The sequence below is a fragment of the Hyla sarda genome, chromosome 8 (genome assembly GCF_029499605.1).
Source record: "Hyla sarda isolate aHylSar1 chromosome 8, aHylSar1.hap1, whole genome shotgun sequence".
Taxonomy (NCBI): Eukaryota; Metazoa; Chordata; class Amphibia; order Anura; family Hylidae; genus Hyla; species Hyla sarda.
This window is the reverse complement of record NC_079196.1, coordinates 117,691,526-117,716,555: the sequence shown is the minus strand read 5'-3', so window position 1 is coordinate 117,716,555 and position 25,030 is coordinate 117,691,526. Positions and strand designations below refer to the sequence as shown.

The 25,030-nt window shown below is 43.3% G+C and overlaps 15 pseudogenes; all 15 read right to left on the bottom strand.

The window, feature by feature from the left end:
- Positions 1–259: 259 nt before the first annotated feature.
- On the bottom strand, positions 260–523 carry LOC130287359 (U2 spliceosomal RNA; annotated as a pseudogene).
- Positions 524–2,006: 1,483 nt separating this feature from the next.
- On the bottom strand, positions 2,007–2,270 carry LOC130287357 (U2 spliceosomal RNA; annotated as a pseudogene).
- A 1,464-nt stretch (positions 2,271–3,734) lies between these two features.
- LOC130287356 (U2 spliceosomal RNA) lies at positions 3,735–3,998 on the bottom strand (annotated as a pseudogene).
- Positions 3,999–5,460: 1,462 nt separating this feature from the next.
- Positions 5,461–5,724, bottom strand: LOC130288654 (U2 spliceosomal RNA; annotated as a pseudogene).
- Positions 5,725–7,200: 1,476 nt separating this feature from the next.
- LOC130289711 (U2 spliceosomal RNA) lies at positions 7,201–7,466 on the bottom strand (annotated as a pseudogene).
- A 1,469-nt stretch (positions 7,467–8,935) lies between these two features.
- On the bottom strand, positions 8,936–9,200 carry LOC130288114 (U2 spliceosomal RNA; annotated as a pseudogene).
- A 1,474-nt stretch (positions 9,201–10,674) lies between these two features.
- On the bottom strand, positions 10,675–10,938 carry LOC130287355 (U2 spliceosomal RNA; annotated as a pseudogene).
- A 1,468-nt stretch (positions 10,939–12,406) lies between these two features.
- On the bottom strand, positions 12,407–12,671 carry LOC130288171 (U2 spliceosomal RNA; annotated as a pseudogene).
- A 1,471-nt stretch (positions 12,672–14,142) lies between these two features.
- LOC130288169 (U2 spliceosomal RNA) lies at positions 14,143–14,407 on the bottom strand (annotated as a pseudogene).
- A 1,471-nt stretch (positions 14,408–15,878) lies between these two features.
- Positions 15,879–16,142, bottom strand: LOC130287354 (U2 spliceosomal RNA; annotated as a pseudogene).
- Positions 16,143–17,622: 1,480 nt separating this feature from the next.
- Positions 17,623–17,886, bottom strand: LOC130290206 (U2 spliceosomal RNA; annotated as a pseudogene).
- A 1,471-nt stretch (positions 17,887–19,357) lies between these two features.
- Positions 19,358–19,621, bottom strand: LOC130290205 (U2 spliceosomal RNA; annotated as a pseudogene).
- A 1,476-nt stretch (positions 19,622–21,097) lies between these two features.
- LOC130287353 (U2 spliceosomal RNA) lies at positions 21,098–21,361 on the bottom strand (annotated as a pseudogene).
- A 1,478-nt stretch (positions 21,362–22,839) lies between these two features.
- On the bottom strand, positions 22,840–23,103 carry LOC130287352 (U2 spliceosomal RNA; annotated as a pseudogene).
- A 1,471-nt stretch (positions 23,104–24,574) lies between these two features.
- LOC130288653 (U2 spliceosomal RNA) lies at positions 24,575–24,838 on the bottom strand (annotated as a pseudogene).
- Positions 24,839–25,030: the final 192 nt, after the last annotated feature.

The window sequence follows — 25,030 nt, the reverse complement described above, 5'->3', positions numbered from 1 at the left end:
TAACAGGATTCAGCACCACCCACAAGACAGCTACCTGTCATGTCATGTCAAACCTGCACAGGTGTGCTAGATTATTATTATTTAGTTTTATTTTATTTTTTTACACCAATCAGTGTGCAAACATGGTCATTAAAACGCTAAATGAATAGACGTTCATAAACCAGTCAGTGCATCTCATCATTTTGGTCTCCAATTCTCAAACTCAAATTCTCACCCACGGAGGATTAAATGAGAATCTTTCTTGTTTAACACTGGAATGGGGTGGTGCACTGTTCACTACCCGAAGATACTGCCACATCGGGTCAATGCATAGGGCGACAGAAGCAAGCTTCCAAATCAGCTCCCTTTCTCAAAAATCCATTTAATTTATGGTCCCCAGATAGGGAACGTATGTATCAGTATGTGCTCACAAGTCACCCAAGTGCAAGTATTCACACAAAAAAAAACGTGCCTCAGGATGCGATCTGTCGCAAGATCCTTTCTTTTTTTACACTTGATCTAAGCCAAAAGGCCTAGAGGGGATAACCGGGAAAGGGGTGGACCCAACCATGTCCCCTTCATGAGCACTCACATTACTCATAGGAATGGAAGGAAGGCTGGCAGCCAACCAGACTCCCATACACTCTCTGGGTGGGTGGCAGTCAGCCACCCATACATACATACATACAGCACAGGCTAAACCCACATCATCACTTAAAAAAAGGACAGGCGACCATTGCACTCTGATGGAGCATTTAGCAATGCAATCCATAGCCTGGCTTTTGCCTGAACCCCCATCACTCCTCCTCTTGCATATAAGACAATATTTCAGATCTGCATATGAAAACAACACGCCTACCTTTGTTGCACATAGCTGCCTGCCTGTCTCTAGTTACCCCACTGGCTGTAGCTGCGTCCCTTCCGACATGGAATAACACCAACTGTAACGATAAACTGAAAATTAACAGTATAAACCTGCATCATTTTGGACTCTGGTATTTGCTGAATCCGGGTGACCTGACAATCGATGGTGGTGCCGCTGGTGATTCTGGCCTTCTTGGAATCTGTTGGGCCTATGTGTTAGCTCACACATCACTTGGGTATCCATGGTAACTACCACAACATGGTCATCTGCAGTTTACATCTAGCCCGTGGCATTGAATGGCATTTTAAAAGTGCTAAGGGTCCTGGTGCAATAATCCTCCCATGAGGATCAGCCTCAACGGCTTTGTAGATTGCACTCATGTCAGCAACTCCATATACATTTTTTTTTCTTCATGCTTCTTTCTTCATCCTTTTTTCTTTCTGTCATTCAGACTTTCATTCATTCGATCTCTCTCACTCACTTGCTTTAACTCATTTGTTCTCACTCACTCACTCACTCACTCAATCACTCACTCACTCATTCACTCTCACTCACTCATTCACTCTCACTCACTCTCACTCTCTCACTCACTCGCTCACTAAGTCAGTCTCTCTCTCTCTCTCTCTCTTTTTCTTTTTATATATATTTTTTTCCGTCTTCTTCTTCTTCTTCTTCAGACCCTGTCATAGCACTAATGCCTTTCCAATACCACCAGCAGATGGAGACACTCCATTGCAACATTGGTTGTGAGCAGCAGTTTCTAAAAACAAATGCCTCATGGCGGATTTCCCATCCATCAATGGATGGTAAATTTTGTTTTTATCATTCACTGACCACAGAAACCAATGCATGGTCAAGCAACAGCAATGACACACCCTTGTGTATAGGCATGAGACCCTCATGTCATTTAACAGGATTCAGCACCACCCACAAGACAGCAACCTGTCATGTCAAACCTGCACAGGTGTGCTAGATTATTATTATTTAGTTTTATTTTATTTTTTTACACCAATCAGTGTGCAAACATGGTCATTAAAACGCTAAATGAATAGACGTTCATAAACCAGTCAGTGCAACTCATCATTTTGGTCTCCAATTCTCAAACTCAAATTCTCAACCACGGAGGATTAAATGAGAATCTTTCTTGTTTAACACTGGAATGGGGTGGTGCACTGTTCACTACCCGAAGATACTGCCACATCGGGTCAATGCATAGGGCGACAGAAGCAAGCTTCCAAATCAGCTCCCTTTCTCAAAAATCCATTTAATTTATGGTCCCCAGATAGGGAACGTATGTATCAGTATGTGCTCACAAGTCACCCAAGTGCAAGTATTCACACAAAAAAAAACGTGCCTCAGGATGCGATCTGTCGCAAGATCCTTTCTTTTTTTACACTTGATCTAAGCCAAAAGGCCTAGAGGGGATAACCGGGAAAGGGGTGGACCCAACCATGTCCCCTTCATGAGCACTCACATTACTCATAGGAATGGAAGGAAGGCTGGCAGCCAACCAGACTCCCATACACTCTCTGGGTGGGTGGCAGTCAGCCACCCATACATACATACATACAGCACAGGCTAAACCCACATCATCACTTAAAAAAAGGACAGGCGACCATTGCACTCTGATGGAGCATTTAGCAATGCAATCCATAGCCTGGCTTTTGCCTGAACCCCCATCACTCCTCCTCTTGCATATAAGACAATATTTCAGATCTGCATATGAAAACAACACGCCTACCTTTGTTGCACATAGCTGCCTGCCTGTCTCTAGTTACCCCACTGGCTGTAGCTGCGTCCCTTCCGACATGGAATAACACCAACTGTAACGATAAACTGAAAATTAACAGTATAAACCTGCATCATTTTGGACTCTGGTATTTGCTGAATCCGGGTGACCTGACAATCGATGGTGGTGCCGCTGGTGATTCTGGCCTTCTTGGAATCTGTTGGGCCTATGTGTTAGCTCACACATCACTTGGGTATCCATGGTAACTACCACAACATGGTCATCTGCAGTTTACATCTAGCCCGTGGCATTGAATGGCATTTTAAAAGTGCTAAGGGTCCTGGTGCAATAATCCTCCCATGAGGATCAGCCTCAACGGCTTTGTAGATTGCACTCATGTCTGCAACTCCATATACATTTTTTTTTCTTCATGCTTCTTTCTTCATCCTTTTTTCTTTCTGTCATTCAGACTTTCATTCATTCGATCTCTCTCACTCACTTGCTTTAACTCATTTGTTCTCACTCACTCACTCACTCACTCAATCACTCACTCACTCATTCACTCTCACTCACTCTCACTCTCTCACTCACTCGCTCACTAAGTCAGTCTCTCTCTCTCTCTTTTTCTTTTTATATATATTTTTTTCCGTCTTCTTCTTCTTCTTCTTCAGACCCTGTCATAGCACTAATGCCTTTCCAATACCACCAGCAGATGGAGACACTCCATTGCAACATTGGTTGTGAGCAGCAGTTTCTAAAAACAAATGCCTCATGGCGGATTTCCCATCCATCAATGGATGGTAAATTTTGTTTTTATCATTCACTGACCACAGAAACCAATGCATGGTCAAGCAACAGCAATGACACACCCTTGTGTATAGGCATGAGACCCTCATGTCATTTAACAGGATTCAGCACCACCCACAAGACAGCTACCTGTCATGTCATGTCAAACCTGCACAGGTGTGCTAGATTATTATTATTTAGTTTTATTTTATTTTTTTACACCAATCAGTGTGCAAACATGGTCATTAAAATGCTAAATGAATAGACGTTCATAAACCAGTCAGTGCAACTCATCATTTTGGTCTCCAATTCTCAAACTCAAATTCTCACCCACGGAGGATTAAATGAGAATCTTTCTTGTTTAACACTGGAATGGGGTGGTGCACTGTTCACTACCCGAAGATACTGCCACATCGGGTCAATGCATAGGGCGACAGAAGCAAGCTTCCAAATCAGCTCCCTTTCTCAAAAATCCATTTAATTTATGGTCCCCAGATAGGGAACGTATGTATCAGTATGTGCTCACAAGTCACCCAAGTGCAAGTATTCACACAAAAAAAAACGTGCCTCAGGATGCGATCTGTCGCAAGATCCTTTCTTTTTTTACACTTGATCTAAGCCAAAAGGCCTAGAGGGGATAACCGGGAAAGGGGTGGACCCAACCATGTCCCCTTCATGAGCACTCACATTACTCATAGGAATGGAAGGAAGGCTGGCAGCCAACCAGACTCCCATACACTCTCTGGGTGGGTGGCAGTCAGCCACCCATACATACATACATACAGCACAGGCTAAACCCACATCATCACTTAAAAAAAGGACAGGCGACCATTGCACTCTGATTGAGCATTTAGCAATGCAATCCATAGCCTGGCTTTTGCCTGAACCCCCATCACTCCTCCTCTTGCATATAAGACAATATTTCAGATCTGCATATGAAAACAACACGCCTACCTTTGTTGCACATAGCTGCCTGCCTGTCTCTAGTTACCCCACTGGCTGTAGCTGCGTCCCTTCCGACATGGAATAACACCAACTGTAACGATAAACTGAAAATTAACAGTATAAACCTGCATCATTTTGGACTCTGGTATTTGCTGAATCCGGGTGACCTGACAATCGATGGTGGTGCCGCTGGTGATTCTGGCCTTCTTGGAATCTGTTGGGCCTATGTGTTAGCTCACACATCACTTGGGTATCCATGGTAACTACCACAACATGGTCATCTGCAGTTTACATCTAGCCCGTGGCATTGAATGGCATTTTAAAAGTGCTAAGGGTCCTGGTGCAATAATCCTCCCATGAGGATCAGCCTCAACGGCTTTGTAGATTGCACTCATGTCAGCAACTCCATATACATTTTTTTTTCTTCATGCTTCTTTCTTCATCCTTTTTTCTTTCTGTCATTCAGACTTTCATTCATTCGATCTCTCTCACTCACTTGCTTTAACTCATTTGTTCTCACTCACTCACTCAATCACTCACTCACTCATTCACTCTCACTCACTCTCACTCTCTCACTCACTCGCTCACTAAGTCAGTCTCTCTCTCTCTCTTTTTCTTTTTATATATATTTTTTTCCGTCTTCTTCTTCTTTTTCTTCTTCTTCAGACCCTGTCATAGCACTAATGCCTTTCCAATACCACCAGCAGATGGAGACACTCCATTGCAACATTGGTTGTGAGCAGCAGTTTCTAAAAACAAATGCCTCATGGCGGATTTCCCATCCATCAATGGATGGTAAATTTTGTTTTTATCATTCACTGACCACAGAAACCAATGCATGGTCAAGCAACAGCAATGACACACCCTTGTGTATAGGCATGAGACCCTCATGTCATTTAACAGGATTCAGCACCACCCACAAGACAGCTACCTGTCATGTCATGTCAAACCTGCACAGGTGTGCTAGATTATTATTATTTAGTTTTATTTTATTTTTTTACACCAATCAGTGTGCAAACATGGTCATTAAAACGCTAAATGAATAGACGTTCATAAACCAGTCAGTGCAACTCATCATTTTGGTCTCCAATTCTCAAACTCAAATTCTCACCCACGGAGGATTAAATGAGAATCTTTCTTGTTTAACACTGGAATGGGGTGGTGCATTGTTCACTACCCGAAGATACTGCCACATCGGGTCAATGCATAGGGCGACAGAAGCAAGCTTCCAAATCAGCTCCCTTTCTCAAAAATCCATTTAATTTATGGTCCCCAGATAGGGAACGTATGTATCAGTATGTGCTCACAAGTCACCCAAGTGCAAGTATTCACACAAAAAAAAACGTGCCTCAGGATGCGATCTGTCGCAAGATCCTTTCTTTTTTTACACTTGATCTAAGCCAAAAGGCCTAGAGGGGATAACCGGGAAAGGGGTGGACCCAACCATGTCCCCTTCATGAGCACTCACATTACTCATATGAATGGAAGGAAGGCTGGCAGCCAACCAGACTCCCATACACTCTCTGGGTGGGTGGCAGTCAGCCACCCATACATACATACATACAGCACAGGCTAAACCCACATCATCACTTAAAAAAAGGACAGGTGACCATTGCACTCTGATGGAGCATTTAGCAATGCAATCCATAGCCTGGCTTTTGCCTGAACCCCCATCACTCCTCCTCTTGCATATAAGACAATATTTCAGATCTGCATATGAAAACAACACGCCTACCTTTGTTGCACATAGCTGCCTGCCTGTCTCTAGTTACCCCACTGGCTGTAGCTGCGTCCCTTCCGACATGGAATAACACCAACTGTAACGATAAACTGAAAATTAACAGTATAAACCTGCATCATTTTGGACTCTGGTATTTGCTGAATCCGGGTGACCTGACAATCGATGGTGGTGCCGCTGGTGATTCTGGCCTTCTTGGAATCTGTTGGGCCTATGTGTTAGCTCACACATCACTTGGGTATCCATGGTAACTACCACAACATGGTCATCTGCAGTTTACATCTAGCCCGTGGCATTGAATGGCATTTTAAAAGTGCTAAGGGTCCTGGTGCAATAATCCTCCCATGAGGATCAGCCTCAACGGCTTTGTAGATTGCACTCATGTCAGCAACTCCATATACATTTTTTTTTCTTCATGCTTCTTTCTTCATCCTTTTTTCTTTCTGTCATTCAGACTTTCATTCATTCGATCTCTCTCACTCACTTGCTTTAACTCATTTGTTCTCACTCACTCACTCACTCACTCAATCACTCACTCACTCATTCACTCTCACTCACTCTCACTCTCTCACTCACTCGCTCACTAAGTCAGTCTCTCTCTCTCTCTCTCTCTTTTTCTTTTTATATATATTTTTTTCCGTCTTCTTCTTCTTTTTCTTCTTCTTCAGACCCTGTCATAGCACTAATGCCTTTCCAATACCACCAGCAGATGGAGACACTCCATTGCAACATTGGTTGTGAGCAGCAGTTTCTAAAAACAAATGCCTCATGGCGGATTTCCCATCCATCAATGGATGGTAAATTTTGTTTTTATCATTCACTGACCACAGAAACCAATGCATGGTCAAGCAACAGCAATGACACACCCTTGTGTATAGGCATGAGACCCTCATGTCATTTAACAGGATTCAGCACCACCCACAAGACAGCTACCTGTCATGTCATGTCAAACCTGCACAGGTGTGCTAGATTATTATTATTTAGTTTTATTTTATTTTTTTACACCAATCAGTGTGCAAACATGGTCATTAAAACGCTAAATGAATAGACGTTCATAAACCAGTCAGTGCAACTCATGATTTTGGTCTCCAATTCTCAAACTCAAATTCTCACCCACGGAGGATTAAATGAGAATCTTTCTTGTTTAACACTGGAATGGGGTGGTGCATTGTTCACTATCCGAAGATACTGCCACATCGGGTCAATGCATAGGGCGACAGAAGCAAGCTTCCAAATCAGCTCCCTTTCTCAAAAATCCATTTAATTTATGGTCCCCAGATAGGGAACGTATGTATCAGTATGTGCTCACAAGTCACCCAAGTGCAAGTATTCACACAAAAAAAAAAACGTGCCTCAGGATGCGATCTGTCGCAAGATCCTTTCTTTTTTTACACTTGATCTAAGCCAAAAGGCCTAGAGGGGATAACCGGGAAAGGGGTGGACCCAACCATGTCCCCTTCATGAGCACTCACATTACTCATATGAATGGAAGGAAGGCTGGCAGCCAACCAGACTCCCATACACTCTCTGGGTGGGTGGCAGTCAGCCACCCATACATACATACATACAGCACAGGCTAAACCCACATCATCACTTAAAAAAAGGACAGGTGACCATTGCACTCTGATGGAGCATTTAGCAATGCAATCCATAGCCTAGCTTTTGCCTGAACCCCCATCACTCCTCCTCTTGCATATAAGACAATATTTCAGATCTGCATATGAAAACAACACGCCTACCTTTGTTGCACATAGCTGCCTGCCTGTCTCTAGTTACCCCACTGGCTGTAGCTGCGTCCCTTCCGACATGGAATAACACCAACTGTAACGATAAACTGAAAATTAACAGTATAAACCTGCATCATTTTGGACTCTGGTATTTGCTGAATCCGGGTGACCTGACAATCGATGGTGGTGCCGCTGGTGATTCTGGCCTTCTTGGAATCTGTTGGGCCTATGTGTTAGCTCACACATCACTTGGGTATCCATGGTAACTACCACAACATGGTCATCTGCAGTTTACATCTAGCCCGTGGCATTGAATGGCATTTTAAAAGTGCTAAGGGTCCTGGTGCAATAATCCTCCAATGAGGATCAGCCTCAACGGCTTTGTAGATTGCACTCATGTCAGCAACTCCATATACATTTTTTTTTCTTCATGCTTCTTTCTTCATCCTTTTTTCTTTCTGTCATTCAGACTTTCATTCATTCGATCTCTCTCACTCACTTGCTTTAACTCATTTGTTCTCACTCACTCACTCACTCACTCAATCACTCACTCACTCATTCACTCTCACTCACTCTCACTCTCTCACTCACTCGCTCACTAAGTCAGTCTCTCTCTCTCTCTCTCTTTTTCTTTTTATATATATTTTTTTCCGTCTTCTTCTTCTTCTTCTTCTTCTTCAGACCCTGTCATAGCACTAATGCCTTTCCAATACCACCAGCAGATGGAGACACTCCATTGCAACATTGGTTGTGAGCAGCAGTTTCTAAAAACAAATGCCTCATGGCGGATTTCCCATCCATCAATGGATGGTAAATTTTGTTTTTATCATTCACTGACCACAGAAACCAATGCATGGTCAAGCAACAGCAATGACACACCCTTGTGTATAGGCATGAGACCCTCATGTCATTTAACAGGATTCAGCACCACCCACAAGACAGCTACCTGTCATGTCAAACCTGCACAGGTGTGCTAGATTATTATTATTTAGTTTTATTTTATTTTTTTACACCAATCAGTGTGCAAACATGGTCATTAAAACGCTAAATGAATAGACGTTCATAAACCAGTCAGTGCAACTCATCATTTTGGTCTCCAATTCTCAAACTCAAATTCTCACCCACGGAGGATTAAATGAGAATCTTTCTTGTTTAACACTGGAATGGGGTGGTGCACTGTTCACTACCCGAAGATACTGCCACATCGGGTCAATGCATAGGGCGACAGAAGCAAGCTTCCAAATCAGCTCCCTTTCTCAAAAATCCATTTAATTTATGGTCCCCAGATAGGGAACGTATGTATCAGTATGTGCTCACAAGTCACCCAAGTGCAAGTATTCACACAAAAAAAAAACGTGCCTCAGGATGCGATCTGTCGCAAGATCCTTTCTTTTTTTACACTTGATCTAAGCCAAAAGGCCTAGAGGGGATAACCGGGAAAGGGGTGGACCCAACCATGTCCCCTTCATGAGCACTCACATTACTCATAGGAATGGAAGGAAGGCTGGCAGCCAACCAGACTCCCATACACTCTCTGGGTGGGTGGCAGTCAGCCACCCATACATACATACATACAGCACAGGCTAAACCCACATCATCACTTAAAAAAAGGACAGGCGACCATTGCACTCTGATGGAGCATTTAGCAATGCAATCCATAGCCTGGCTTTTGCCTGAACCCCCATCACTCCTCCTCTTGCATATAAGACAATATTTCAGATCTGCATATGAAAACAACACGCCTACCTTTGTTGCACATAGCTGCCTGCCTGTCTCTAGTTACCCACTGGCTGTAGCTGCGTCCCTTCCGACATGGAATAACACCAACTGTAACGATAAACTGAAAATTAACAGTATAAACCTGCATCATTTTGGACTCTGGTATTTGCTGAATCCGGGTGACCTGACAATCGATGGTGGTGCCGCTGGTGATTCTGGCCTTCTTGGAATCTGTTGGGCCTATGTGTTAGCTCACACATCACTTGGGTATCCATGGTAACTACCACAACATGGTCATCTGCAGTTTACATCTAGCCCGTGGCATTGAATGGCATTTTAAAAGTGCTAAGGGTCCTGGTGCAATAATCCTCCCATGAGGATCAGCCTCAACGGCTTTGTAGATTGCACTCATGTCAGCAACTCCATATACATTTTTTTTTCTTCATGCTTCTTTCTTCATCCTTTTTTCTTTCTGTCATTCAGACTTTCATTCATTCGATCTCTCTCACTCACTTGCTTTAACTCATTTGTTCTCACTCACTCACTCACTCACTCAATCACTCACTCACTCACTCACTCTCACTCACTCTCACTCTCTCACTCACTCGCTCACTAAGTCAGTCTCTCTCTCTCTCTCTTTTTCTTTTTATATATATTTTTTTCCGTCTTCTTCTTCTTCTTCTTCTTCTTCTTCAGACCCTGTCATAGCACTAATGCCTTTCCAATACCACCAGCAGATGGAGACACTCCATTGCAACATTGGTTGTGAGCAGCAGTTTCTAAAAACAAATGCCTCATGGCGGATTTCCCATCCATCAATGGATGGTAAATTTTGTTTTTATCATTCACTGACCACAGAAACCAATGCATGGTCAAGCAACAGCAATGACACACCCTTGTGTATAGGCATGAGACCCTCATGTCATTTAACAGGATTCAGCACCACCCACAAGACAGCTACCTGTCATGTCATGTCAAACCTGCACAGGTGTGCTAGATTATTATTATTTAGTTTTATTTTATTTTTTTACACCAATCAGTGTGCAAACATGGTCATTAAAACGCTAAATGAATAGACGTTCATAAACCAGTCAGTGCAACTCATCATTTTGGTCTCCAATTCTCAAACTCAAATTCTCACCCACGGAGGATTAAATGAGAATCTTTCTTGTTTAACACTGGAATGGGGTGGTGCACTGTTCACTACCCGAAGATACTGCCACATCGGGTCAATGCATAGGGCGACAGAAGCAAGCTTCCAAATCAGCTCCCTTTCTCAAAAATCCATTTAATTTATGGTCCCCAGATAGGGAACGTATGTATCAGTATGTGCTCACAAGTCACCCAAGTGCAAGTATTCACACAAAAAAAAACGTGCCTCAGGATGCGATCTGTCGCAAGATCCTTTCTTTTTTTACACTTGATCTAAGCCAAAAGGCCTAGAGGGGATAACTGGGAAAGGGGTGGACCCAACCATGTCCCCTTCATGAGCACTCACATTACTCATAGGAATGGAAGGAAGGCTGGCAGCCAACCAGACTCCCATACACTCTCTGGGTGGGTGGCAGTCAGCCACCCATACATACATACATACAGCACAGGCTAAACCCACATCATCACTTAAAAAAAGGACAGGCGACCATTGCACTCTGATGGAGCATTTAGCAATGCAATCCATAGCCTGGCTTTTGCCTGAACCCCCATCACTCCTCCTCTTGCATATAAGACAATATTTCAGATCTGCATATGAAAACAACACGCCTACCTTTGTTGCACATAGCTGCCTGCCTGTCTCTAGTTACCCCACTGGCTGTAGCTGCGTCCCTTCCGACATGGAATAACACCAACTGTAACGATAAACTGAAAATTAACAGTATAAACCTGCATCATTTTGGACTCTGGTATTTGCTGAATCCGGGTGACCTGACAATCGATGGTGGTGCCGCTGGTGATTCTGGCCTTCTTGGAATCTGTTGGGCCTATGTGTTAGCTCACACATCACTTGGGTATCCATGGTAACTACCACAACATGGTCATCTGCAGTTTACATCTAGCCCGTGGCATTGAATGGCATTTTAAAAGTGCTAAGGGTCCTGGTGCAATAATCCTCCCATGAGGATCAGCCTCAACGGCTTTGTAGATTGCACTCATGTCAGCAACTCCATATACATTTTTTTTTCTTCATGCTTCTTTCTTCATCCTTTTTTCTTTCTGTCATTCAGACTTTCATTCATTCGATCTCTCTCACTCACTTGCTTTAACTCATTTGTTCTCACTCACTCACTCACTCACTCAATCACTCACTCACTCACTCTCACTCACTCTCACTCTCTCACTCACTCGCTCACTAAGTCAGTCTCTCTCTCTCTCTCTTTTTCTTTTTATATATATTTTTTTCCGTCTTCTTCTTCTTCTTCTTCTTCTTCAGACCCTGTCATAGCACTAATGCCTTTCCAATACCACCAGCAGATGGAGACACTCCATTGCAACATTGGTTGTGAGCAGCAGTTTCTAAAAACAAATGCCTCATGGCGGATTTCCCATCCATCAATGGATGGTAAATTTTGTTTTTATCATTCACTGACCACAGAAACCAATGCATGGTCAAGCAACAGCAATGACACACCCTTGTGTATAGGCATGAGACCCTCATGTCATTTAACAGGATTCAGCACCACCCACAAGACAGCTACCTGTCATGTCATGTCAAACCTGCACAGGTGTGCTAGATTATTATTATTTAGTTTTATTTTATTTTTTTACACCAATCAGTGTGCAAACATGGTCATTAAAACGCTAAATGAATAGACGTTCATAAACCAGTCAGTGCAACTCATCATTTTGGTCTCCAATTCTCAAACTCAAATTCTCACCCACGGAGGATTAAATGAGAATCTTTCTTGTTTAACACTGGAATGGGGTGGTGCACTGTTCACTACCCGAAGATACTGCCACATCGGGTCAATGCATAGGGCGACAGAAGCAAGCTTCCAAATCAGCTCCCTTTCTCAAAAATCCATTTAATTTATGGTCCCCAGATAGGGAACGTATGTATCAGTATGTGTTCACAAGTCACCCAAGTGCAAGTATTCACACAAAAAAAAAACGTGCCTCAGGATGCGATCTGTCGCAAGATCCTTTCTTTTTTTACACTTGATCTAAGCCAAAAGGCCTAGAGGGGATAACCGGGAAAGGGGTGGACCCAACCATGTCCCCTTCATGAGCACTCACATTACTCATAGGAATGGAAGGAAGGCTGGCAGCCAACCAGACTCCCATACACTCTCTGGGTGGGTGGCAGTCAGCCACCCATACATACATACATACAGCACAGGCTAAACCCACATCATCACTTAAAAAAAGGACAGGCGACCATTGCACTCTGATGGAGCATTTAGCAATGCAATCCATAGCCTGGCTTTTGCCTGAACCCCCATCACTCCTCCTCTTGCATATAAGACAATATTTCAGATCTGCATATGAAAACAACACGCCTACCTTTGTTGCACATAGCTGCCTGCCTGTCTCTAGTTACCCCACTGGCTGTAGCTGCGTCCCTTCCGACATGGAATAACACCAACTGTAACGATAAACTGAAAATTAACAGTATAAACCTGCATCATTTTGGACTCTGGTATTTGCTGAATCCGGGTGACCTGACAATCGATGGTGGTGCCGCTGGTGATTCTGGCCTTCTTGGAATCTGTTGGGCCTATGTGTTAGCTCACACATCACTTGGGTATCCATGGTAACTACCACAACATGGTCATCTGCAGTTTACATCTAGCCCGTGGCATTGAATGGCATTTTAAAAGTGCTAAGGGTCCTGGTGCAATAATCCTCCCATGAGGATCAGCCTCAACGGCTTTGTAGATTGCACTCATGTCAGCAACTCCATATACATTTTTTTTTCTTCATGCTTCTTTCTTCATCCTTTTTTCTTTCTGTCATTCAGACTTTCATTCATTCGATCTCTCTCACTCACTTGCTTTAACTCATTTGTTCTCACTCACTCACTCACTCACTCAATCACTCACTCACTCATTCACTCTCACTCACTCTCACTCTCTCACTCACTCGCTCACTAAGTCAGTCTCTCTCTCTCTCTCTCTTTTTCTTTTTATATATATTTTTTTCCGTCTTCTTCTTCTTCTTCTTCTTCAGACCCTGTCATAGCACTAATGCCTTTCCAATACCACCAGCAGATGGAGACACTCCATTGCAACATTGGTTGTGAGCAGCAGTTTCTAAAAACAAATGCCTCATGGCGGATTTCAGATCCATCAATGGATGGTAAATTTTGTTTTTATCATTCACTGACCACAGAAACCAATGCATGGTCAAGCAACAGCAATGACACACCCTTGTGTATAGGCATGAGACCCTCATGTCATTTAACAGGATTCAGCACCACCCACAAGACAGCTACCTGTCATGTCATGTCAAACCTGCACAGGTGTGCTAGATTATTATTATTTAGTTTTATTTTATTTTTTTACACCAATCAGTGTGCAAACATGGTCATTAAAACGCTAAATGAATAGACGTTCATAAACCAGTCAGTGCAACTCATCATTTTGGTCTCCAATTCTCAAACTCAAATTCTCACCCACGGAGGATTAAATGAGAATCTTTCTTGTTTAACACTGGAATGGGGTGGTGCACTGTTCACTACCCGAAGATACTGCCACATCGGGTCAATGCATAGGGCGACAGAAGCAAGCTTCCAAATCAGCTCCCTTTCTCAAAAATCCATTTAATTTATGGTCCCCAGATAGGGAACGTATGTATCAGTATGTGTTCACAAGTCACCCAAGTGCAAGTATTCACACAAAAAAAAAACGTGCCTCAGGATGCGATCTGTCGCAAGATCCTTTCTTTTTTTACACTTGATCTAAGCCAAAAGGCCTAGAGGGGATAACCGGGAAAGGGGTGGACCCAACCATGTCCCCTTCATGAGCACTCACATTACTCATAGGAATGGAAGGAAGGCTGGCAGCCAACCAGACTCCCATACACTCTCTGGGTGGGTGGCAGTCAGCCACCCATACATACATACATACAGCACAGGCTAAACCCACATCATCACTTAAAAAAAGGACAGGCGACCATTGCACTCTTATGGAGCATTTAGCAATGCAATCCATAGCCTGGCTTTTGCCTGAACCCCCATCACTCCTCCTCTTGCATATAAGACAATATTTCAGATCTGCATATGAAAACAACACGCCTACCTTTGTTGCACATAGCTGCCTGCCTGTCTCTAGTTACCCCACTGGCTGTAGCTGCGTCCCTTCCGACATGGAATAACACCAACTGTAACGATAAACTGAAAATTAACAGTATAAACCTGCATCATTTTGGACTCTGGTATTTGCTGAATCCGGGTGACCTGACAATCGATGGTGGTGCCGCTGGTGATTCTGGCCTTCTTGGAATCTGTTGGGCCTATGTGTTAGCTCACACATCACTTGGGTATCCATGGTAACTACCACAACATGGTCATCTGCAGTTTACATCTAGCCCGTGGCATTGAATGGCATTTTAAAAGTGCTAAGGGTCCTGGTGCAATAATCCTCCCATGAGGATCAGCCTCAACGGCTTTGTAGATTGCACTCATGTCAGCAACTCCATATACATTTTTTTTTCTTCATGCTTCTTTCTTCATCCTTTTTTCTTTCTGTCATTCAGACTTTCATTCATTCGATCTCTCTCACTCACTTGCTTTAACTCATTTGTTCTCACTCACTCACTCACTCACTCAATCACTCACTCACTCATTCACTCTCACTCACTCTCACTCTCTCACTCACTCGCTCACTAAGTCAGTCTCTCTCTCTCTCTCTCTTTTTCTTTTTATATATATTTTTTTCCGTCTTCTTCTTCTTCTTCTTCTTCAGACCCTGTCATAGCACTAATGCCTTTCCAATACCACCAGCAGATGGAGACACTCCATTGCAACATTGGTTGTGAGCAGCAGTTTCTAAAAACAAATGCCTCATGGCGGATTTCAGATCCATCAATGGATGGTAAATTTTGTTTTTATCATTCACTGACCACAGAAACCAATGCATGGTCAAGCAACAGCAATGACACACCCTTGTGTATAGGCATGAGACCCTCATGTCATTTAACAGGATTCAGCACCACCCACAAGACAGCTACCTGTCATGTCATGTCAAACCTGCACAGGTGTGCTAGATTATTATTATTTAGTTTTATTTTATTTTTTTACACCAATCAGTGTGCAAACATGGTCATTAAAACGCTAAATGAATAGACGTTCATAAACCAGTCAGTGCAACTCATCATTTTGGTCTCCAATTCTCAAACTCAAATTCTCACCCACGGAGGATTAAATGAGAATCTTTCTTGTTTAACACTGGAATGGGGTGGTGCACTGTTCACTACCCGAAGATACTGCCACATCGGGTCAATGCATAGGGCGACAGAAGCAAGCTTCCAAATCAGCTCCCTTTCTCAAAAATCCATTTAATTTATGGTCCCCAGATAGGGAACGTATGTATCAGTATGTGCTCACAAGTCACCCAAGTGCAAGTATTCACACAAAAAAAAACGTGCCTCAGGATGCGATCTGTCGCAAGATCCTTTCTTTTTTTACACTTGATCTAAGCCAAAAGGCCTAGAGGGGATAACCGGGAAAGGGGTGGACCCAACCATGTCCCCTTCATGAGCACTCACATTACTCATAGGAATGGAAGGAAGGCTGGCAGCCAACCAGACTCCCATACACTCTCTGGGTGGGTGGCAGTCAGCCACCCATACATACATACATACAGCACAGGCTAAACCCACATCATCACTTAAAAAAAGGACAGGCGACCATTGCACTCTGATGGAGCATTTAGCAATGCAATCCATAGCCTGGCTTTTGCCTGAACCCCCATCACTCCTCCTCTTGCATATAAGACAATATTTCAGATCTGCATATGAAAACAACACGCCTACCTTTGTTGCACATAGCTGCCTGCCTGTCTCTAGTTACCCCACTGGCTGTAGCTGCGTCCCTTCCGACATGGAATAACACCAACTGTAACGATAAACTGAAAATTAACAGTATAAACCTGCATCATTTTGGACTCTGGTATTTGCTGAATCCGGGTGACCTGACAATCGATGGTGGTGCCGCTGGTGATTCTGGCCTTCTTGGAATCTGTTGGGCCTATGTGTTAGCTCACACATCACTTGGGTATCCATGGTAACTACCACAACATGGTCATCTGCAGTTTACATCTAGCCCGTGGCATTGAATGGCATTTTAAAAGTGCTAAGGGTCCTGGTGCAATAATCCTCCCATGAGGATCAGCCTCAACGGCTTTGTAGATTGCACTCATGTCAGCAACTCCATATACATTTTTTTTTCTTCATGCTTCTTTCTTCATCCTTTTTTCTTTCTGTCATTCAGACTTTCATTCATTCGATCTCTCTCACTCACTTGCTTTAACTCATTTGTTCTCACTCACTCACTCACTCACTCAATCACTCACTCACTCATTCACTCTCACTCACTCTCACTCTCTCACTCACTCGCTCACTAAGTCAGTCTCTCTCTCTCTCTCTCTTTTTCTTTTTATATATATTTTTTTCCGTCTTCTTCTTCTTCTTCTTCTTCTTCTTCTTCAGACCCTGTCATAGCACTAATGCCTTTCCAATACCACCAGCAGATGGAGACACTCCATTGCAACATTGGTTGTGAGCAGCAGTTTCTAAAAACAAATGCCTCATGGCGGATTTCCCATCCATCAATGGATGGTAAATTTTGTTTTTATCATTCACTGACCACAGAAACCAATGCATGGTCAAGCAACAGCAATGACACACCCTTGTGTATAGGCATGAGACCCTCATGTCATTTAACAGGATTCAGCACCACCCACAAGACAGCTACCTGTCATGTCATGTCAAACCTGCACAGGTGTGCTAGATTATTATTATTTAGTTATATTTTATTTTTTTACACCAATCAGTGTGCAAACATGGTCATTAAAACGCTAAATGAATAGACGTTCATAAACCAGTCAGTGCAACTCATCATTTTGGTCTCCAATTCTCAAACTCAAATTCTCACCCACGGAGGATTAAATGAGAATCTTTCTTGTTTAACACTGGAATGGGGTGGTGCACTGTTCACTACCCGAAGATACTGCCACATCGGGTCAATGCATAGGGCGACAGAAGCAAGCTTCCAAATCAGCTCCCTTTCTCAAAAATCCATTTAATTTATGGTCCCCAGATAGGGAACGTATGTATCAGTATGTGCTCACAAGTCACCCAAGTGCAAGTATTCACACAAAAAAAAACGTGCCTCAGGATGCAATCTGTCGCAAGATCCTTTCTTTTTTTACACTTGATCTAAGCCAAAAGGCCTAGAGGGGATAACCGGGAAAGGGGTGGACCCAACCATGTCCCCTTCATGAGCACTCACATTACTCATAGGAATGGAAGGAAGGCTGGCAGCCAACCAGACTCCCATACACTCTCTGGGTGGGTGGCAGTCAGCCACCCATACATACATACATACAGCACAGGCTAAACCCACATCATCACTTAAAAAAAGGACAGGCGACCATTGCACTCTGATGGAGCATTTAGCAATGCAATCCATAGCCTGGCTTTTGCCTGAACCCCCATCACTCCTCCTCTTGCATATAAGACAATATTTCAGATCTGCATATGAAAACAACACGCCTACCTTTGTTGCACATAGCTGCCTGCCTGTCTCTAGTTACCCCACTGGCTGTAGCTGCGTCCCTTCCGACATGGAATAACACCAACTGTAACGATAAACTGAAAATTAACAGTATAAACCTGCATCATTTTGGACTCTGGTATTTGCTGAATCCGGGTGACCTGACAATCGATGGTGGTGCCGCTGGTGATTCTGGCCTTCTTGGAATCTGTTGGGCCTATGTGTTAGCTCACACATCACTTGGGTATCCATGGTAACTACCACAACATGGTCATCTGCAGTTTACATCTAGCCCGTGGCATTGAATGGCATTTTAAAAGTGCTAAGGGTCCTGGTGCAATAATCCTCCCATGAGGATCAGCCTCAACGGCTTTGTAGATTGCACTCATGTCAGCAACTCCATATACATTTTTTTTTCTTCATGCTTCTTTCTTCATCCTTTTTTCTTTCTGTCATTCAGACTTTCATTCATTCGATCTCTCTCACTCACTTGCTTTAACTCATTTGTTCTCACTCACTCACTCACTCACTCAATCACTCACTCACTCATTCACTCTCACTCACTCTCACTCTCTCACTCACTCGCTCACTAAGTCAGTCTCTCTCTCTCTCTCTCTTTTTCTTTTTATATATATTTTTTTCCGTCTTCTTCTTCTTCTTCTTCTTCAGACCCTGTCATAGCACTAATGCCTTTCCAATACCACCAGCAGATGGAGACACTCCATTGCAACATTGGTTGTGAGCAGCAGTTTCTAAAAACAAATGCCTCATGGCGGATTTCCCATCCATCAATGGATGGTAAATTTTGTTTTTATCATTCACTGACCACAGAAACCAATGCATGGTCAAGCAACAGCAATGACACACCCTTGTGTATAGGCATGAGACCCTCATGTCATTTAACAGGATTCAGCACCACCCACAAGACAGCTACCTGTCATGTCATGTCAAACCTGCACAGGTGTGCTAGATTATTATTATTTAGTTTTATTTTATTTTTTTACACCAATCAGTGTGCAAACATGGTCATTAAAACGCTAAATGAATAGACGTTCATAAACCAGTCAGTGCAACTCATCATTTTGGTCTCCAATTCTCAAACTCAAATTCTCACCCACGGAGGATTAAATGAGAATCTTTCTTGTTTAACACTGGAATGGGGTGGTGCACTGTTCACTACCCGAAGATACTGCCACATCGGGTCAATGCATAGGGCGACAGAAGCAAGCTTCCAAATCAGCTCCCTTTCTCAAAAATCCATTTAATTTATGGTCCCCAGATAGGGAACGTATGTATCAGTATGTGCTCACAAGTCACCCAAGTGCAAGTATTCACACAAAAAAAAACGTGCCTCAGGATGCAATCTGTCGCAAGATCCTTTCTTTTTTTACACTTGATCTAAGCCAAAAGGCCTAGAGGGGATAACCGGGAAAGGGGTGGACCCAACCATGTCCCCTTCATGAGCACTCACATTACTCATAGGAATGGAAGGAAGGCTGGCAGCCAACCAGACTCCCATACACTCTCTGGGTGGGTGGCAGTCAGCCACCCATACATACATACATACAGCACAGGCTAAACCCACATCATCACTTAAAAAAAGGACAGGCGACCATTGCACTCTGATGGAGCATTTAGCAATGCAATCCATAGCCTGGCTTTTGCCTGAACCCCCATCACTCCTCCTCTTGCATATAAGACAATATTTCAGATCTGCATATGAAAACAACACGCCTACCTTTGTTGCACATAGCTGCCTGCCTGTCTCTAGTTACCCCACTGGCTGTAGCTGCGTCCCTTCCGACATGGAATAACACCAACTGTAACGATAAACTGAAAATTAACAGTATAAACCTGCATCATTTTGGACTCTGGTATTTGCTGAATCCGGGTGACCTGACAATCGATGGTGGTGCCGCTGGTGATTCTGGCCTTCTTGGAATCTGTTGGGCCTATGTGTTAGCTCACACATCACTTGGGTATCCATGGTAACTACCACAACATGGTCATCTGCAGTTTACATCTAGCCCGTGGCATTGAATGGCATTTTAAAAGTGCTAAGGGTCCTGGTGCAATAATCCTCCCATGAGGATCAGCCTCAACGGCTTTGTAGATTGCACTCATGTCAGCAACTCCATATACATTTTTTTTTCTTCATGCTTCTTTCTTCATCCTTTTTTCTTTCTGTCATTCAGACTTTCATTCATTCGATCTCTCTCACTCACTTGCTTTAACTCATTTGTTCTCACTCACTCACTCACTCACTCACTCAATCACTCACTCACTCACTCATTCACTCTCACTCACTCACTCTCACTCTCTCACTCACTCGCTCACTAAGTCAGTCTCTCTCTCTCTCTCTCTCTTTTTCTTTTTATATATATTTTTTTCCGTCTTCTTCTTCTTCAGACCCTGTCATAGCACTAATGCCTTTCCAATACCACCAGCAGATGGAGACACTCCATTGCAACATTGGTTGTGAGCAGCAGTTTCTAAAAACAAATGCCTCATGGCGGATTTCCCATCCATCAATGGATGGTAAATTTTGTTTTTATCATTCACTGACCACAGAAACCAATGCATGGTCAAGCAACAGCAATGACACACCCTTGTGTATAGGCATGAGACCCTCATGTCATTTAACAGGAGTCAGCACCACCCACAAGACAGCTACCTGTCATGTCATGTCAAACCTGCACAGGTGTGCTAGATTATTATTTTTTAGTTTTATTTTATTTTTTTACACCAATCAGTGTGCAAACATGGTCATTAAAACGCTAAATGAATAGACGTTCATAAACCAGTCAGTGCAACTCATCATTTTGGTCTCCAATTCTCAAACTCAAATTCTCACCCACGGAGGATTAAATGAGAATCTTTCTTGTTTAACACTGGAATGGGGTGGTGCACTGTTCACTACCCGAAGATACTGCCACATCGGGTCAATGCATAGGGCGACAGAAGCAAGCTTCCAAATCAGCTCCCTTTCTCAAAAATCCATTTAATTTATGGTCCCCAGATAGGGAACGTATGTATCAGTATGTGCTCACAAGTCACCCAAGTGCAAGTATTCACACAAAAAAAAACGTGCCTCAGGATGCGATCTGTCGCAAGATCCTTTCTTTTTTTACACTTGATCTAAGCCAAAAGGCCTAGAGGGGATAACCGGGAAAGGGGTGGACCCAACCATGTCCCCTTCATGAGCACTCACATTACTCATAGGAATGGAAGGAAGGCTGGCAGCCAACCAGACTCCCATACACTCTCTGGGTGGGTGGCAGTCAGCCACCCATACATACATACATACAGCACAGGCTAAACCCACATCATCACTTAAAAAAAGGACAGGCGACCATTGCACTCTGATGGAGCATTTAGCAATGCAATCCATAGCCTGGCTTTTTCCTGAACCCCCATCACTCCTCCTCTTGCATATAAGACAATATTTCAGATCTGCATATGAAAACAACACGCCTACCTTTGTTGCACATAGCTGCCTGCCTGTCTCTAGTTACCCCACTGGCTGTAGCTGCGTCCCTTCCGACATGGAATAACACCAACTGTAACGATAAACTGAAAATTAACAGTATAAACCTGCATCATTTTGGACTCTGGTATTTGCTGAATCCGGGTGACCTGACAATCGATGGTGGTGCCGCTGGTGATTCTGGCCTTCTTGGAATCTGTTGGGCCTATGTGTTAGCTCACACATCACTTGGGTATCCATGGTAACTACCACAACATGGTCATCTGCAGTTTACATCTAGCCCGTGGCATTGAATGGCATTTTAAAAGTGCTAAGGGTCCTGGTGCAATAATCCTCCCATGAGGATCAGCCTCAACGGCTTTGTAGATTGCACTCATGTCAGCAACTCCATATACATTTTTTTTTCTTCATGCTTCTTTCTTCATCCTTTTTTCTTTCTGTCATTCAGACTTTCATTCATTCGATCTCTCTCACTCACTTGCTTTAACTCATTTGTTCTCACTCACTCACTCACTCACTCAATCACTCACTCACTCATTCACTCTCACTCACTCTCACTCTCTCACTCACTCGCTCACTAAGTCAGTCTCTCTCTCTCTCTCTCTCTCTTTTTCTATTTATATATATTTTTTTCCGTCTTCTTCTTCTTCTTCTTCTTCTTCAGACCGTGTCATAGCACTAATGCCTTTCCAATACCACCAGCAGATGGAGACACTCCATTGCAACATTGGTTGTGAGCAGCAGTTTCTAAAAACAAATGCCTCATGGCGGATTTCCCATCCATCAATGGATGGTAAATTTTGTTTTTATCATTCACTGACCACAGAAACCAATGCATGGTCAAGCAACAGCAATGACACACCCTTGTGTATAGGCATGAGACCCTCATGTCATTTAACAGGATTCAGCACCACCCACAAGACAGCTACCTGTCATGTCATGTCAAACCTGCACAGGTGTGCTAGATTATTATTATTTAGTTTTATTTTATTTTTTTACACCAATCAGTGTGCAAACATGGTCATTAAAACGCTAAATGAATAGACGTTCATAAACCAGTCAGTGCAACTCATCATTTTGGTCTCCAATTCTCAAACTCAAATTCTCACCCACGGAGGATTAAATGAGAATCTTTCTTGTTTAACACTGGAATGGGGTGGTGCACTGTTCACTACCCGAAGATACTGCCACATCGGGTCAATGCATAGGGCGACAGAAGCAAGCTTCCAAATCAGCTCCCTTTCTCAAAAATCCATTTAATTTATGGTCCCCAGATAGGGAACGTATGTATCAGTATGTGCTCACAAGTCACCCAAGTGCAAGTATTCACACAAAAAAAAACGTGCCTCAGGATGCGATCTGTCGCAAGATCCTTTCTTTTTTTACACTTGATCTAAGCCAAAAGGCCTAGAGGGGATAACCGGGAAAGGGGTGGACCCAACCATGTCCCCTTCATGAGCACTCACATTACTCATAGGAATGGAAGGAAGGCTGGCAGCCAACCAGACTCCCATACACTCTCTGGGTGGGTGGCAGTCAGCCACCCATACATACATACATACAGCACAGGCTAAACCCACATCATCACTTAAAAAAAGGACAGGCGACCATTGCACTCTGATGGAGCATTTAGCAATGCAATCCATAGCCTGGCTTTTGCCTGAACCCCCATCACTCCTCCTCTTGCATATAAGACAATATTTCAGATCTGCATATGAAAACAACACGCCTACCTTTGTTGCACATAGCTGCCTGCCTGTCTCTAGTTACCCCACTGGCTGTAGCTGCGTCCCTTCCGACATGGAATAACACCAACTGTAACGATAAACTGAAAATTAACAGTATAAACCTGCATCATTTTGGACTCTGGTATTTGCTGAATCCGGGTGACCTGACAATCGATGGTGGTGCCGCTGGTGATTCTGGCCTTCTTGGAATCTGTTGGGCCTATGTGTTAGCTCACACATCACTTGGGTATCCATGGTAACTACCACAACATGGTCATCTGCAGTTTACATCTAGCCCGTGGCATTGAATGGCATTTTAAAAGTGCTAAGGGTCCTGGTGCAATAATCCTCCCATGAGGATCAGCCTCAACGGCTTTGTAGATTGCACTCATGTCAGCAACTCCATATACATTTTTTTTTCTTCATGCTTCTTTCTTCATCCTTTTTTCTTTCTGTCATTCAGACTTTCATTCATTCGATCTCTCTCACTCACTTGCTTTAACTCATTTGTTCTCACTCACTCACTCACTCACTCAATCACTCACTCACTCATTCACTCTCACTCACTCTCACTCTCTCACTCACTTGCTCACTAAGTCAGTCTCTCTCTCTCTCTCTCTTTTTCTTTTTATATATATTTTTTTCCGTCTTCTTCTTCTTCTTCTTCTTCAGACCCTGTCATAGCAATAATGCCTTTCCAATACCACCAGCAGATGGAGACACTCCATTGCAACATTGGTTGTGAGCAGCAGTTTCTAAAAACAAATGCCTCATGGCGGATTTCCCATCCATCAATGGATGGTAAATTTTGTTTTTATCATTCACTGACCACAGAAACCAATGCATGGTCAAGCAACAGCAATGACACACCCTTGTGTATAGGCATGAGACCCTCATGTCATTTAACAGGATTCAGCACCACCCACAAGACAGCTACCTGTCATGTCATGTCAAACCTGCACAGGTGTGCTAGATTATTATTATTTAGTTTTATTTTATTTTTTTACACCAATCAGTGTGCAAACATGGTCATTAAAACGCTAAATGAATAGACGTTCATAAACCAGTCAGTGCAACTCATCATTTTGGTCTCCAATTCTCAAACTCAAATTCTCACCCACGGAGGATTAAATGAGAATCTTTCTTGTTTAACACTGGAATGGGGTGGTGCATTGTTCACTACCCGAAGATACTGCCACATCGGGTCAATGCATAGGGCGACAGAAGCAAGCTTCCAAATCAGCTCCCTTTCTCAAAAATCCATTTAATTTATGGTCCCCAGATAGGGAACGTATGTATCAGTATGTGCTCACAAGTCACCCAAGTGCAAGTATTCACACAAAAAAAAACGTGCCTCAGGATGCGATCTGTCGCAAGATCCTTTCTTTTTTTACACTTGATCTAAGCCAAAAGGCCTAGAGGGGATAACCGGGAAAGGGGTGGACCCAACCATGTCCCCTTCATGAGCACTCACATTACTCATATGAATGGAAGGAAGGCTGGCAGCCAACCAGACTCCCATACACTCTCTGGGTGGGTGGCAGTCAGCCACCCATACATACATACATACAGCACAGGCTAAACCCACATCATCACTTAAAAAAAGGACAGGTGACCA